The 16,732-nt window shown below is 33.7% G+C and overlaps 1 long non-coding RNA gene across 2 annotated transcripts; it reads left to right on the forward strand.

The window, feature by feature from the left end:
* LOC115958348 lies at positions 1–2,571 on the forward strand. 2 transcript variants are annotated; one of them, XR_004084512.1, is made up of 4 exons: positions 1–54; positions 147–210; positions 1,019–1,090; positions 2,485–2,571. It is a non-coding gene; the product is annotated as an uncharacterized LOC115958348 (long non-coding RNA). The 2 variants fall into 2 exon arrangements; XR_004084511.1 differs by lacking the exon at positions 2,485–2,571 and having other exon boundaries at positions 1,019–1,158.
* Positions 2,572–16,732: the final 14,161 nt, after the last annotated feature.

Here is a 16,732-nt window from a genome sequence, read left to right on the forward strand (position 1 = left end):
CCTTCTGCAACTTTGGCTTCGCTGTTTGTCTACAACTTTTATTTGTTAGTTGTGGTAAGGTTTTTATTTTAAATTTTGGTATAACCATGGAAGCTAAGATTCGTTCCTACTACTGACTTTTATTTTCTGCTTTCTGCCATGCACAGTGAAGGACTGAACCTATAAAGTTTAGAAGCTGTCTACAAATTCCAACAATAGCAAATTGAAAAGGTAGAGCTGTGTTATTTTTTTCTTCCCTATCTATTTTTGAAGCATATTTTGAGAGACTTCATTGTGATCTAAGCTGATATGTTGATTATTGAATCTAATAGGCAAATAATGGTTTAAACTTCGTGTTTTTGATGAATTTGGGGTACCCAAATTATATATATATTTTTGTATGGATGAGAGAACAGGTACTTAATTTAGAGTCAAATCCCTCTCATAATAAAATTTTTTGAGTACATGAACTAAATCATGCCTTCCTATAGCCTCTACATACTGTTTGCCTTTGCCTTTATGTATTGAAGTCAATATGTGGTGATAGGCTACTTGAGGTGTTGGACATAGATTTGCCTTAAAGTAATTGGGTGGTCAGATTTTACCATATCAAAGCTACCTTGAGATTTCATTTGGGAGGAGAAACTGAAAAAAAAATAAAAAATAAAAAATAAAAAATTGTGCTAAGTGTGCTTCTTTCAGTTTTCTTTTAGAGTTCTCACATGCCCAATTAAACATTTTGTTGACTTTGGTACGAATTTTTCATGTTTACGCAAAGTGAGAGAATTTTTTATTTGAAATGGTTGAGATTTAAGGAACTGTTGTTGCCATTGATATCGGTGACGATCTCTACTAATTCTTGCTACATCAATATTGGTAATATGTTTTTAGGAAGAATCTAAAGCTTGATCAGTTTGTGTTTTTAAATTAACCTTACCTCCCATAGAAAAGATGGGTTTTAATCTATTATATATATTTATTTTAATTTGTTGAAGTGTTTAATTTAAACATTTTCCTTATATTTTTCTATGTCTAACAGCAAAGGTGCAATGAGAGTTAAAGATGTGTGCATTGTTTTCAGAATTACTTGCGATGTGCAAACAATAGAAGAGTGAGCTTATCTTCATTCTCATGAAGTTCTCTTTTCTCCTCCATTTGATGTTAATAGTTTTAGAATTAATCCCATTTAAATTTGATGAGTTGTCTACACAAATCCGATGGACCATTCTGTGCATTGTTACAGATCTTGACTCAATATTGTTCAAAATCCTAAATTCCTTGATGTGTGGTTTGCCAAATTTTCTTTTGAAAGTCAGATTACTTTGAAATTTTCTTAGGATTTATCAATATGTTCAAATTTATTATTTATCTCCCTTCCCATTTCGCATTTTTTTATTTTTGTTTTTTTTGGGTGAATGATCTTAATCTATGTAGCAGATTGCATTGCATTGTTATTGACTACAAGTATTTTTTACATGGGCCGCCAGTGAACTATGATTATCACAATTGGGTATTATCTGAGTTTTCTTATAAACACTCTCTTTCTTTTTGTATCATTATGTGCATGTTTGTATTTTTTGTTTTAATAATAATTTTGGTTTGGTTATTAAGAAAGTGTAGGGATAAGTTTTTGTATTTTTATTTAGTATGTTTGGGATTCAAGCATCTTTATGTAGTTGTTTGGGATAGAGTTTAACACAGATGGTGAAGGCTCAGCATGCTAGGATAATGCCTTTGAGAAGAGGTGATGGATTCCTAAAAAATATGAGAAGTTGATAGTTTACAACTTTATATTAAGCGACATGGCATTTGGAATTGGAGTCAGAATCCAAAACCTTATGGTAGGAAACATGTAAATGTTCAATTTCAATGAATAAAAACTCAAGTCATAAATTTTTCATGGTTGTTTTCAATTGTTCCTCTGAATGATTATTTGATTTAAAGTTTTCTTTCATTCTTTTCTTCTAGGTTTGGTAAGGTCTGGGGAGAGTTTTTCACTTTTCCAAAAAAGGTCTGGGAAGAGTTATAGACTTTGTTGGATGAATTATGTGGAAACTTTAGGAAATAAGAAGAAACTATACTCAAGCTTTATAAAGCTTTACTTATATGAAAACCATTTTATCAAATTTAGTTTGTTGAATTCTGATTAAGATGAATGGATAATTCAAAACAATTACACTTATATATTGAATTTTGGTATGTTGTTACACACAATATATTTATATATTGATTGCTGCATCATTATTATGTGATAAAAGTCTTTCCATTTATCATTTGGCTGTCACAACTATAAAACCCTAAAACTTAATACCACATGCAGAACATGTATAAACTTCAACATCAATGATGTGCCAACGGTGATTAAAGTTTGCAAGGTGTTCCATAATTATTATGAAGTTAGCAAAAAACTTGGTAAAATTGTTGATGTCTGTTTAGGTTTTGTGCAAACGTGATTTTTACTTGATACCACTTGCTGAAAACTCACTTCAAATTACTAATGTATAGGAATAAAATAAAGGAGAAGCATACTTGGTTCAAAACTATTCGATGGAATGCCCTCATGATAGCAAGACGATGGAATGCCCTCATGATAGCTCTTGCAATTGCTATTGGCTTGCAAGAATGAAAGGGAGGACTGCCTTTGTTATTGCAGTGGTTCATCTTGAATTGGCTTGAGTTTTCACTTTTTATTTTATTTTTCAAATATTATTAAAACTATTATAGTTCATGTAAAATTAAAAAGTTTTAATGTATAAACTATACTTTCATAAGATTTTCCCGTGCATCGCACGGGTTAGCGACTAGTTTATTTACATATATAAACACCATACTCTATTATGATTAGTATGTAGGCGAAAACCACATTTTCATACGTTTCCACTTTGGTCCATAACTTTTATTTCCACTGCTTTTAGTTCCTATCCTGAAAAATGTGTCTTGTTTTTATCCCTGCCGTTACATCAGAGATGGAAAATGCACATGTGGCAAATGGAGTGCACTGTTGGCATACTAAAAGCTAACGTGGCTATTAAAATAATAATGAAAAATGTTATTTGACATTAAAAAATGCCACATCAGCATCCAAATTAAAAAAAATTTAATTTATTAATTTTAACTAAATAAAAAAAGAAATAAAAATCAAAATTCACATGAATTAAGATCTAATAGTATCCTGAACAAGAACACCAAAAACACCAACCCAGACTTAAAATCTCAAAATTGAAAACCAAAAATCACGAATAACTCAAAAAGTAAGATCACAAAATTAAACATAAGATCCACATTAGAATAAACATGAACAGGGAATTAAATAAGAACAAGATCAATATTCCAAGCACAAAACAATCTTTCTCGAACTATTAACAGGGATCTAAGCATATAGAACAAACACTTGAACCCCTAGCAAAAGCAACAAAATATCAAACCCCAATAGAGCTGAGATTCAAAAATCAAAGCAAAAGAGAGGGTGAGACACGGTGAGAGTTGAGAGAGCTAGAGAGAGGAGAGAGAGGCAGACCCACCACCACGCCACCATCACTAGACTACCCCCACAACCTAGCAACAATCCACACCATAAAATACCAAGGCAGAGATACGGTTGCATCGGCACTTCGGTTGACGGCGTTTTTTATGTGATCGGCGGACTCAAAATCAGCGGCACCACGGTCTGGACTGAACCTCCACGAGTTGCGGCGAACACGGAGGGTCACGTGTACGTGAGCTCAATGTATTTATACGACGTGGAGGCACGTGCATGGCTCTAAAGCCGAGCTATCCCGGGCAGAGGCTGCATCATCACGACATGTTTTGCCGTCGGACACGTCTACGTCCTCGCGAGCCACATTGTGGAGCTCTCGTTTAGAGAACAAAGTGGTTTTGGTTCAAGTAGCGGGTTGTATTGACGACTTGTTGCGACGGAGTGGGAGGAGTTTGCATGGTTTGAGAGAAGGGCTTGTGTTGGTGTATGATTTCGTTGGTGGAGAGTGGAGTAGAGGACTAGATTTGCTTGAGGTTATACGACGCGCCGCTTGGATCTGAGGTTTGTGCTTAGAAAATTTGGGTTTTGAGTTTTGAGTTTAGGGGCAGAAAATCTGGGTTTGAATTTAGTGTTTAGGGGCCGAAAATCTGGATTTGATTTTTGTGTTTGATGTTTTGGTGGTGTGGGGGTTTGAAATATGGGTTTGAATTTAAATTTTTGAATCTAGGTTTAAATTTAATTTTTTGGGTTTTAAATTTGCTAGGTTTGTGTTCTTGTTCAAATTTTTAATGTGTTCGTGTTTAATTTATCAATTTTATCTGGGTTTGTCAAGAATGTTGGCAAGAATTCTAATTCTGGTTTTTGGCTCTGAGGTTCAAATTTTCTGGGTTTTAAATTTTGTTTTCATGTTTAATTTCTTGTTCATGTTTAATTTGATGTGGATCTATAGTTTAATTTTCTGTTCTTATTTTCGAGGCAAGGTTGGATGATTTTCTTCATGTTCTTCAAAAAAAAAAAAATTTAATTCTTTTCTTTTAATAAGGTTTAAAAAAAAAATTATTTCATTATTTGATTTTTAATTTTTTGAGGTAGCATTTTTATTTATTATTTTAATGCAAAATAAAATATTATATTATTATTTTAATGCTAATGTCAGCATTTAGTGTGCCAGTGATGCACTTTGTTTGCCACGTAGACTATTTCTGTTCGTGAGATGATGTTAGGGACAAAAATGAAATCGCTTTTTTCATTTTAGGGATTGAAAGCGGTGGAAATAAAAGTTATGGATTAAAGTGGGAATCGCGTGAAAATATTAGAACAAAAATGTGGTTTTCGCCTAGTATGTAATATATCAGAAAAAAAGAAAGAAAGTATGTAATATAAGTGGTATCAATACTAGATTTAAATAAAAATTATATTACACTAAGCACAAGGAGTTGTGAAAATATTATATTTCTTATTACTCTTATTATTTTTGTAAGTTCTAATTAACTCAATTGGTAAAGTCTTTTATTATCCGATAAGAGATTTGAAATTTGATTCTCATTTACGCTAAAAACTAATTGATATCTTATTCTAAATGATAAAAAGTAATCATCATAGAGTGGATGTCATAAATTAAACTTATATAATATCTATAAAAAAATTTACTATTTTTTATAAACCATTGTTTGTATCGTTTTATGGGGGAAGGTGGTGTTGGTAATATTACTCATATCAAATTATTGCAAAAATGTCAAAAGAATAATATTGGGAATACAAAAAAATTTCACAATCATATTCATCACTATTGATGTAGTAAATTGTGATTAAAATGAACTTACTTTCATGTGGCTTTACTACTAACATTACTTTATTAGCACCAAATTATAATATGTTATTTCAATAATTGCAAAAAAAGTTTGAAAAAAGTTGTATTTCGGCAGAATTGTTGTTACAAATGTTTTTCCGGAGCTACTAATTAAAGTATTGAACATTAGTTAATCAAAATTTAATAATTCTAGAAAAAAGTAAGTGATTATAGTCCTAATGGTATGATGCACTAATTTAAATCTGACCACTCCCACAAAATTGCAACTTAAAAAATTGCAATGGATTTTCAATGACTATAATAACTTAACCCTTAGATTACGTTTAGATACTTGAATTTAGATTTGGATTTGAAAGTGATGGATTTGAAGTGCCTTAATTCCAAATCTATAAATATTTAAGTATGTCATATGGATTTTTAAAATTCTATGGGTTTATAAGTTATTTCAAATTATAGGATTTAAAAGTTTAAAATCCCTGGTGGATTTGTCAAATACAAATTCTTGATCCTTTGTAAATTATTTAAATAAGGTATTTAGATTTTAATCATTCTAGATTCTCATATGTAGCATAATTTTGCAATTGTTCACAAAGGGATAAAATCAAAATTTTAAAAAATAAGAAATAGCAATGTTGTTTAAACCATCTGATGAACATGAAATTTATTTTTAAATAAAATTAAGTGATATAAAGAACATGCCGAATAGACCATCCAATCAAAAGATCAAATGACATGAAGATCAACAGTTAATATGCATTCTAACATGTTAAGGAATAAACCATGCGATTATGTGTGGTTAATTTTGATTGTTTCTTAATTGATTAATTAGGATTAATTTCATGTCAAATTCCCCATTGGTTTTGATGTCAGACAAAATCTGCAATTTAATTTTTGTTATTTATTAATTTTGATATTTTTAGGTTTAGGGTTATGATTTCCTTCATTTTGGGTGCATTTAATACTTTTTAAGTCAAGTTGGGATCCTATTATGGTAGGGTATCAATTAGGATCTATTTTAGAATATGTTTTTATTGTCAGTCAAATTTTATGAAGCCTTTAAATAGAACACAACCAGTAAACGAAATTGAAATTGAAATTCTATTTAATAAAAAATTTTGACTTTTGTCTCTTAACTTTTTTGTGGATTCCAACAACTCTCCTTATAGATTTAAGGAACTCTTGCGGATTCAAGGTTATTTTAAAAGTAAACGTGTTTTGCTTTTTTGTGACTCTTCACATGCATTAGTTGGTATCAGATCCCTATTCTTACCCTGGACTGATGACTAATAAACATGACGGTAGTAGTTCTAGTAATGGGAAAGGTTAAAGGACATGTTCTTAGGAATTAGGAACATATTCCTTTAGATTCAACAATAAACCTTGTAAGGACTACGTGAACTACCTCAAGTAGTCACTACCCTTCTTGCTAGGAAATCTTGCCACAGCAACACCAGTCAATCTAATCATAGATGCATCCCTAAATATGACAAAATTCAATGGAAAGATGCGTTAATTGGATTTTATTAATTGGATTCTTGATTTGCAAGAACATTTTAATTATTGAGAAATATGAGATGAAGAAAAATTCAGACTTGTGTCTAATAAATTGGATAATGATGTGACTGAATGATGGGATGACATACATATTAATATAAAGTGTCAAGCTAAGCATTAAATTCTTTCTTGGCATTAAATGTAAAAGATGTTGGTCGAATTCCGGTTTTCTTGTGATTATTATGATATATTACATTATACAACTACTGATAATAGACATGAAAATTCCTAAAAATATGATTATATTCCAAAAGTCATTATCAAACCACAAACTCAAGATTATCACCCAAGGAATTATTTAAATTGTACTCTAGTCTGTTAGGACATATGTGATTTAATGTTAGGAACATATGTCAAATTAAAATTGACTAATCCTTTGACAAAACGCACTTTACTTGTAATTGGGTAGATTTAGGATGTGTTTAATGCTTCAAAAAACAAGGTTTCAAGAATAAGTATTAAATCCATGCAAGTCTGTCCAAGAAAAAAGTGAAGAAGTGATGGATTTTAAATCTCGACAGCTTGCTCGACAGCTAGTATTTATCGAGGTTTAAAAACTGCTGAAGCCCGATGCTCGACAGCTATCTCAACAAATAAGCTATCTATCGAGGTTTATGAAAAACAGATTTTCAACTCTGATTTTTATCCAATCCGTGTGTATATGTTTGGGCTTTCTTTTCTCACAACCTTAAACATATATATGGATTATTTTAAGGGCCGTCAAAGGTTGCGCGAGTGTGAAGCAAAGTTGTGTTCATGCAAATTATGACCAGAGACAGAATTTGCCTTAGTTCATCTTTCTCTTGAAGAAGCTGTTACGTTTGTACACCATAGGGTTTTGTGACCAAGGAGCTTTGTGATCTTCATCGTGTGATGAACTGAAGAACTTTGTAGCCAACGTCATTCTCAAGTTGGTGAGTAAGCCACGTACTGGGATCCACACATCGAATTGGTTAGCACGTACTAGGAGCCGTGCATTGGAAAGGAGAGATTATCACTACAGAACAAGTCCAATTGGGTATTGGGGTATGGGTTCAACTGTAGGTTGGTATAAGGTACTGTGATTCCTTTACTTGTAACCGTTTATTGTGATAATAGTAAATTCTTGAGAGTGATGACCTTAAAATCACTCGGTGGGGTTTTTGTCGTGTAGGTTTTTCCTATTCGTAAACAAATCACCATGTTAATTTGATTTCCGCTGCATTTAGCTAATTGGTAATTTGTTTGTGCTACCACACATGTTGCATGTTAATTGAATTAATTAATTAACTTGGCTAATTAATTTGTTAATTCATCACAAGGGGTCAATACATTCTTGGCCTATTATGTGCTATCAGAGCAGACACACTCTAATTAGGTTTTAATCTTTGCTATGTGATCCATTGATCATTGTTTGTCATGGATAGAGGACAATCTCTTATTATACCTCTTTTATTTGATGGCACTAACTATGCATACTGGAAATTATATATGAGAACTTTCTTGTAGTTATTAGATGAAAAAGTGTGGCAAGCTGTGGAGATAGGTTAGACCAAGCCTACGGAAGTGCCAGTCGATTGGGATGATGCTAAGATCAAGGCGACAAACTTCAACAGCAGGGCATTGAATGTGTTATTCAATGCAGTCATGAATGAGGAATTCAAGAAGATTTCCTCTATTGAAACTGCTAAGGAAGCATGGGCCATTCTCCAGACAACCTATGAAGGAACCAAGGTTGTTAAGGATTCAAAGTTTCAGAAACTTACTATAAGCTTTGAAGAGATTAAGATGGAAGAGGATGAGTCATTCGATGAGTTCTATGCCAAGCTCAAGGACATAGTGAACTCAGCTTTTAATTTTGAAGAAACCATTCCCGAACCCAAGATTGTTAGAAAGGTGCTTAGATTTCTACCAGAGAGATTTCATGCCAAGATCACTGCAATTGAGGAATCAAAGGATATTGACAAAATTCCGTTGACAAAGCCGGTTGGCAATTTGCAAACCTATGAGTTGGGGTTGACAAGGATAGGGAAATTAAGCAAGAGCAAGAGCATGTCATTGAAAGCAAAGAGTAGTGACACTGATGAGCAGCATTTTTGTCAAAAGCCCAAACAGAAAAAGCAGCATTTTTGTCATCATTGTGAAGCAACTAGACATACTCGACCTAATTGCTATAAGTAGATAGCCACTCAACAGAGCAACAGCATGATCTTGTCGGGAAACTAGAATCAGTTTCCATCCTCTTTTGCTCCTCTGGGAGATCTTCTCAAAGTCCTCATGTTCCTTTCGAACTTAAATGGTTTCAATTCCTCCCCCTTACCGCCGGATCAAGGGTTTGCTAAACGGAAAGGTTCTTCCAAGGTATGGAAGGAAAAAGGCTTCAAGTGATTCTATCACTTTTTATCTCTCTCCCCTTCTTGTTTTTGTTTTTGCATTACTTGTGTGTTTTGCTTTCATGTTTTGAGTCAGTCTAGTTTTATTCATTGCTTTGTTTAATATGTATTGTTTGTTTGTTTTTCAGTTTTACTTTATTTTTTTTCTCATATAAAAATTAAAAAAAAAATTGAAAAATCAGAAAAATACAAAAATAGTGTGTGTTTGTGTACATTGGTACTTGTATACCTTGGATGGCCATCGAAACAAAGTTTTTCTAAACTTTATATCATTTGTAGCTTAGATAAGCATTGCTATGTACAACTAAGCAAGTGAGCATTGTGGCTCATGTTTGTGATGAGTAAGGTTGAGTAAGGTTAAGTAATCTTTTGTGCTTAACACTCGTATCACTCTTTTTGACGGGAAGAACTAGAAAATCCTAAGAGAAAGGTATAAATAACCATCGCACCACTGTTGCCTACCAATCATGAAATGACATTAGTATTCTTTGGCATAGCAAAAGTGGAATGTCAAATACTTAACATTATTGGGTATTTCTTTTCTATATCTTATATGTCTATGCATGGTTTGCTTAAAAGAAAAATATGCAAAGAAAAATAAAAAGCAAAAAGAATCAAAATGCTTTATATATGATTGCAAGCGTGTATTCTAGGAGATGTGGGAGTTATAAGATGTACGTTGAAGGTGATAGTCCCCATCAAACAGTTATGATTATGTGTGAGTTAAAGTGATTTTCTCATATCTCAAATCGTCATAACATGTAAACACTTATGCAATCTTGCAATGTTTTTCACACACAACACACATTATTCTTTGCTACCTTTGATACATGTGCAGGTATAATATGATTTGGCCATCACAAGGAATACATGTGTTAATGTATGCTCACTAAACTGTCTTAACTTGTTTTTGAAATATAAAATTGGTTAGACTTGTTTAGTGTATGTGTGTGTGTGTGTGTTTTGGATCTATGTGCTTGACATTTTTTCTTGTTGAGAGATGATTTTGAGAGCTTAAAATGTTGTTTGGATATTTGGTTGTATATCATGCTTGATTGCACTCATATCTGTGTTTTTCTCTTTTTGAAAAACTGTTTTTAAGCAATTTCGATAGTTGTTGGACACCTCTCGACAACTAGACTATCTATCGAGCCCCTTCAGCTATTTTTTTTTGCATTCTCGATAGCTTCTCGATAGCTGCTTGATCCATCAAGAAACTTTCTGGATGCTCGATAGATTCTCGGTCCATCGAGATCCTTTAGCTGTGGACACCTCTTGACAGATCCTGGATAGCTCTTTGATAGCTTTTTGACGCGTTTTAAATCTCGACACCTCTCAATCAGTTGAGATTTATGACTTTTCTATATAAAGGTTTTGTGCGATTTTTCTTCATTTCTCCTCGGTCTTTCTCGATTGTTTTCAGTCTTTTCACCTCCCAAACACTTTCTTCTCTCTCAAAACCTTCAACCCACATGATTTTCGGCCTTTTCTTGTCTCAAATCACTTGGTATGATCTCTTTATCTCTCATTCTTCATGCATTTCATGCATTTAGATCTAGGTTTTCGGTTTTTTGAAAACTTTTTGGGGTTTTTCAAAATTGATGAAGATTTTTTGAAATTTTTGGGATGGGTTTTGTGTAAATGATTCTATATGTTCATGCATTGCATCACATTTGCATTATAACAATGTTTCATGCATTTAGATGTGTGTTTACTTTGTTACAATGATTGTGTGCTGGTAGGTTTGGATTGGGCTGAGCCCATGATGTATTTAAGTTTGTATGTCACATGTTCATGCATTTTTCATGCATATGTACCTTTAAGTTTTTATATTCTTACATATTGTTTTGTTGGTGCTTTTCTGATTGTCTCTCTCTCTCTCTCCCTGTCTCTCTTTCTTGCGTTATTTTGCTCTATGGCACCCAAACGCAAATCCACTCTATCCTAAAACCCTCTTCGTTCTGGAGCATCCACTTCTTCTTCTGACCCTACACCTTCTCTTGTATGGTTCCATGATGATAAAGCCTGAAAGGACTTTTTGGAGAACTTTTCTCGATGAGGCATTCATTTGGAATGCCCAGTCAACTTATCGGATTTTTCTGATACTGACCTACCCACTGTCATCTACAGTAGGGGTTGGGGGTCACTGTGTGACATCCCGATCACTTGTCCCTCCGTGATCATACAGGAGTTTTACTCCAATATGTATGGATTTTATACTTCTGTATCTCATTTCTTCTCTCGCGTTCGAGGTACACGCATAGTAGTTACTTCGGATATTGTATTCGAGGTACTACACGTTCTTAGGGTAGCGCATCCTAACTACCTTGGCTTTGATCATCTGAGGACTGTGTCCAAAGACGAACTCTCATCTCTCTTTTGTGAGACATCTTCATCTTGGGGTGACCGTCAAAACACTCCTTACTCGAGCTTTGCAAAAGGTCTGAGATTCCTTAATATGGTGATGACATTCATTCTTCATCTGTTTTCTCACTATAACTCTATTATAGAGCCTTGTGCTCTATTTTTGTTATCCCTCTTAAAGGATATCTTTATTGACTTCCCTCCTTACTTCATTCTATCCCTTATAGATGTCTACAAGGATACGTCGACCTGTGATAAGCTCATTTTTCTTTCAGTTATCACACGGATCCTTCGCCATTTTTCTATCTCCTTTCCCGAGTCTCCTCACTTCATGGTTATGAGTGCCATAGATGTTGCTATCGTCAGACAGAGCAAGGCACAACTTAGATCGAGGTGGCCCCAGACAAAGACCGCGACTCCTTTAGCTTGTATCGCTCCATCCACCTCTGCTCCTTCATCTTCTGCGGGTGGAGTGGCTCTTGAGGCCATCATGGCATAGCTTGTGCGCATGGATGCTCGCCTGAGTTATGTCAGATGAACATCCATGTTGGTCATATCGTACGACAACAGGCTGTCATGGGTGGTTTCATTGTTGCCTCTTCTCCATCTCCACTGGCTTCTGAGGATGAGAGTGATGATGGCTCCGGCAATGATGATGCTGATGAGGATGGTGGTGCTAGCTCGCCCAGTGATGATGAGATGTCTACTTAATGTATCTACCCTTTGTCAGTCGTGACAAAAAGGGGGAGGAGTTTTGATATGAGAGTAGTCATATACATAGGGGGAGGGTTAGCATAGGAGATTTTTTGTGATAAAGGGAGTGTTTATGAGGGATGTAGTGAAGACTTTTTGTATCTTTTCTTTTCTTTCTATTTTAGATATATTATTTTTGTACATTAGTCTTGTGTCCACTTAGTGATAGCAAACCTTGTACTTATGTTGATATATATATATATATATATATATTGAGGTTGTTATTACTTTATTTCACCTACCTTTACATGTGTTGTTTCTTTTCTCTCTTTATGCACATGATTCTTATATATTGTATGCAATCTGTTATTTCTGTTTCACACTAAGATGCCGTGATGAGTTTTGTTTAAAGTGTTTCAGAAATATAGGTTGTCAAAGTCTTCTTTCCATAAACTCTCTTCTTGCAAAGTTTTTCAAGAGTTTGTGTTACGATAGATTTTATTGTATTCAACAAGTAAGTATGAGTTGAGTGATTTATGACATCTCTCATATGTTCATTTGTTTGTTGTGGTTTTGTCACGGATTGCCAAAGGGAGAGATTGTTAGAACATATGTGATTTAATGTTAGGAACATATGTCAAATTAGAATTGGCTAATCCTTTGACAAAACGCACTTTACTTGTAATTGGTTAGATCTAGGATGTGTTTAATGCTCCAAGAAACAAGGTTTCAAGAATAATTGTTAAAGCCATGCAAGTCTGTTCAAGAAACAAGTGAAGAAGTGCTGGATTTTAAATCTCGATAGCTATTATCTATTGAGGTTTAAAAGCTGCTGAAGCCCTATGCTTGACAACTGTCTTGATAGATAAGCTATCTATCGAGGTTTATGAAAAATAGATTTTTAGCTCTGATTTTCATCCAATCTGTGTGTATATGTTTAGGCTTTCTTTTCTCACAACCCTAAACATATATAAAGATTATTTTAAGGGTCATCAAAGGTTGTGCGAGTGTGAAGCAAAGTTGTGTTCATGCAAATTGTAACCGAAGACAGAATTTGCTCTAGTTCTTCTTTTTCTTGAAGAAGCTGCTGTGTTTGTATACCGTAAGGTTTTGTGACCAAGGAGTTTCATGATCTTCTTTGTGTGATAAATTGAAGAACTTTGCAGCCAACATCTTTCTCAAGTTGGTGAGTAAGCCGCGCACTGGGATTTGCTCATCGAATTGGTTAGTCACGTACTGGGAGTCGTGCATTGAAAATGAGAGATTGTCACTATAGAACAAGTCCAATTGGGTATTGGGGTAAGGGTTCAACTGTAGGTTGGTATAAGGTACTAAAATTCCTTTACTTGTAACCGCTTGTTGTGATAATAATGAATTCTCAAGAGTGGTGACCTTAAAATCACCCAGTGGGGTTTTTGCTGTGTAGGTTTTCCTCATTCGCAAACAAATCACCGTGTCAATTTGATTTCCGCTACATTTAGCTAATTGGTGATTTGTTTGTGCTACTATGCGTGTTACATGCTAATTGAATTAATTAATTAACTTGGCTAATTAATTTGTTAATTCATCATAAGGGGTCAATACATTCTTGGCCTATCATAGTCTAAGCATCAAGAGAAGAAATATATTTGGGGGTTGACAAGATGAAGCCAATTTTTAAATAAAATATTAAAGAGATTGAAGATCAGGTTTTGTCATCACAAGTTGAATAATTGTGCGCAAAAGAAAATAATTTTCTTGAAAATGATCTTGAAGCCAATGATGAAATTCATAAGATAAAACCCTAGATTTTGATTCTTTGATTTTTTTTTTCCCTCCCTAAAAAGGAGAGAGAAAATTAGAAACCGTAAGATAGGATCATTAAGATAATGTTTTGATCATTAATGTCTTTAGAATACCTTTAACATTCGTAATCATTTTTTAAAAAGTCAAGAAATGGAACAGAACCCACCAAAAAATAGAGTTGGGGCCAACATGTGCCCAAGACACAGGTGCAATCGGCACCTTGTCATAGAAACATGAGTTCAATTAACACTCATCTCCTGATTCCAACCAAATCTGAGTTTTAGATTATTTTATCAGCTCAACATCAAATTCAAACGAATCTGAGGATAAAAATGAATCCATAGCACATGGAGGAAAGTAGTGGAATAAAAATTCAGCCATCTACTCCATTTCTCCTCTAAAATTAACACCCCTCACTATCAAATAAAATTATTAAAATTTTGGACTCTAGAGAGTATAATTTCTATATCCATAGAGTAATTAAATGTTGAAAGTAGAGAGATTATGTAGAAATTTTGAGAGAAAAACCTTGGGGGAGACATCAAAGGTATTTAGGTTGCTTTTGCAACATTACTCCACTTAAGTCATAAACAAATTTACATACTCTTGTATATATATACACATCAAAATTTTCAACAACCTCACATCATGCAAGCTATAACACAACCTATGACGTTACACAAGCACTCACATGCACAACTCCCTCTAAAAGTCAAGTAGAAGATTTGTGATTAAAAAGGATAAGCAAATAAGTGATGTCACGGAAGCCTGAAGAAAGCACACACGATACTTTCTTGATAGAATAGAAACTAAATTGTTAGTTTCTAGGTAGTATACCTTGAATCCACAAGGTGCTCCTTAAATCCACAAGGTGATAGGTCTGAAATCCACCAGAGAAAACAATAGGCAAAAGTCTGAATTTTTATTGATAATCAACTATGAAAAACGTTTACAGACTTAGGGACTTATTTAAGGGCTCCATAAAACTTGACAAAAAAGAAAATATATTCTATAATAACTCCTAATTGATACCTAACCATAACAATAACCAAATTTGACCTAAAAAGCATTAAAGGCACCTAAAAACAAAGAAATAAAGGCCCTAAACCTAAAATAAAGAATTTTACATAAAAATACCAAAATTAAATAATTTCAAAAATTAAACAGCAAATTCTATTCTACATCAGACCCCTTGACTTGAAAAAACTGGTCCTCAAGTTGATAGTTGAAATCTGAAATCTTCCACCTCCAAATAAACAAATACTTCGAATGCTTTAATAACTTGATTCGGTTCTAAAACTTGAATTCTTCATAAAGTGTAGCATAAAATTTCTTCTCATCTACTTCCAGTTTATTTGCAACATCAATCAACAAAGGGTTGATAATAAAATTAAAATTTTCTACTCCAAGAAAATCAACATATTGTGTGGTCATCTTCAACAAATTGACCAGAACCTAGGGATTGTGGGTAATGGACTCATCCTCATATTTAACCTTAATTGGATCTTCCACAATATTCTCAATAATTAGCATCTCTTGATTTCTGTTAATTGGATCTTCCACAATCAACTCAATCTTCTTTTCTTTGACCTCTTCATCAAATTTTTGAGAAGTAGTATCTTCAAGTTTCAATTCAACAACTTATTGCAAGTCGTGATCTTTTTTTACCACTTCAAAATTTTCTTTAGAAATTGATTGTTTCTTCTCAACCCTCAAACCCTTTCCTTACTTGACACATGGATTTGGCTGTGATAATTTTGGATTTGTGGTCGACTTTTCATGTTTTGAACATATTGCTTTTCATATGAATATACAGATTTATAATCAACACTTGTATAATCTAGTATATCATAATAGTCATTAGGAAACCATTAATCAATTAATACATTTTTCATTCTTTGCCAAGAGCAATTAGATGCTTACCTTGCCGCTTTTTATCAATCTGAATGTCTTCCCACCATTTCTCAGCTTCATCGTCCAATTTATTAGATGCAAGCCGTACTCTTTCTTCATCACAAATCTTCCAAAAATTAAAATACTCTTCAAAATCAAGAAGCCAATGAATAAAATCCAACTTACACATATCTCTGTCAAAGAATGGAATTTTCTTGTAGTTAGGAGTGCATCTTTGAATATATTGAACATTGTTGTTGTGAGATGATTTCCTAGCAAGAAGAGTAGCAATCTTTTGCTCGATTTCACCAATAATTTGCTGATTTTTTTCAAGAAATTGTTGATTCTCATCAAGGGTCTCTTTAAAAAACTCAAGGAACTCAACCCTAGTGAGGACTTTTTTGTTGACGTCGTTGTTGTGGTGGTCACTGTGTCATCGGTTAGCCATTAGACTAGGGTAAGTCAAGGCACTAATGCCACTTGATGTTGGGAAGCCTGAAGAAAACACACACAATGCTCTCTTGATGGAAGAGAAACTAAACTGTTAGTTTCTAGGTAGTAAACCTCGAATTCACGAGGGGTTTCTTGAATTCATAAGGTAATAGGTTTGGAATCCATCAGAGAAAGCAATAGACAAAAAGTCTGAATTGAAAAGCGACTATGAAAAACGTATACAGACTTAGGGACCTATTTAAGGGTTCCATAAAACTTGACGGACAAGAAAATATATTCTAAAATAACTCCTAATTGATACTTAACCATAATAGGAACCAAATTTGACCTAAAAAGTATTAAAGGCACCTA

This window comes from Quercus lobata, chromosome 8 (assembly GCF_001633185.2).
Source record: "Quercus lobata isolate SW786 chromosome 8, ValleyOak3.0 Primary Assembly, whole genome shotgun sequence".
NCBI lineage: Eukaryota > Viridiplantae > Streptophyta > Magnoliopsida > Fagales > Fagaceae > Quercus > Quercus lobata.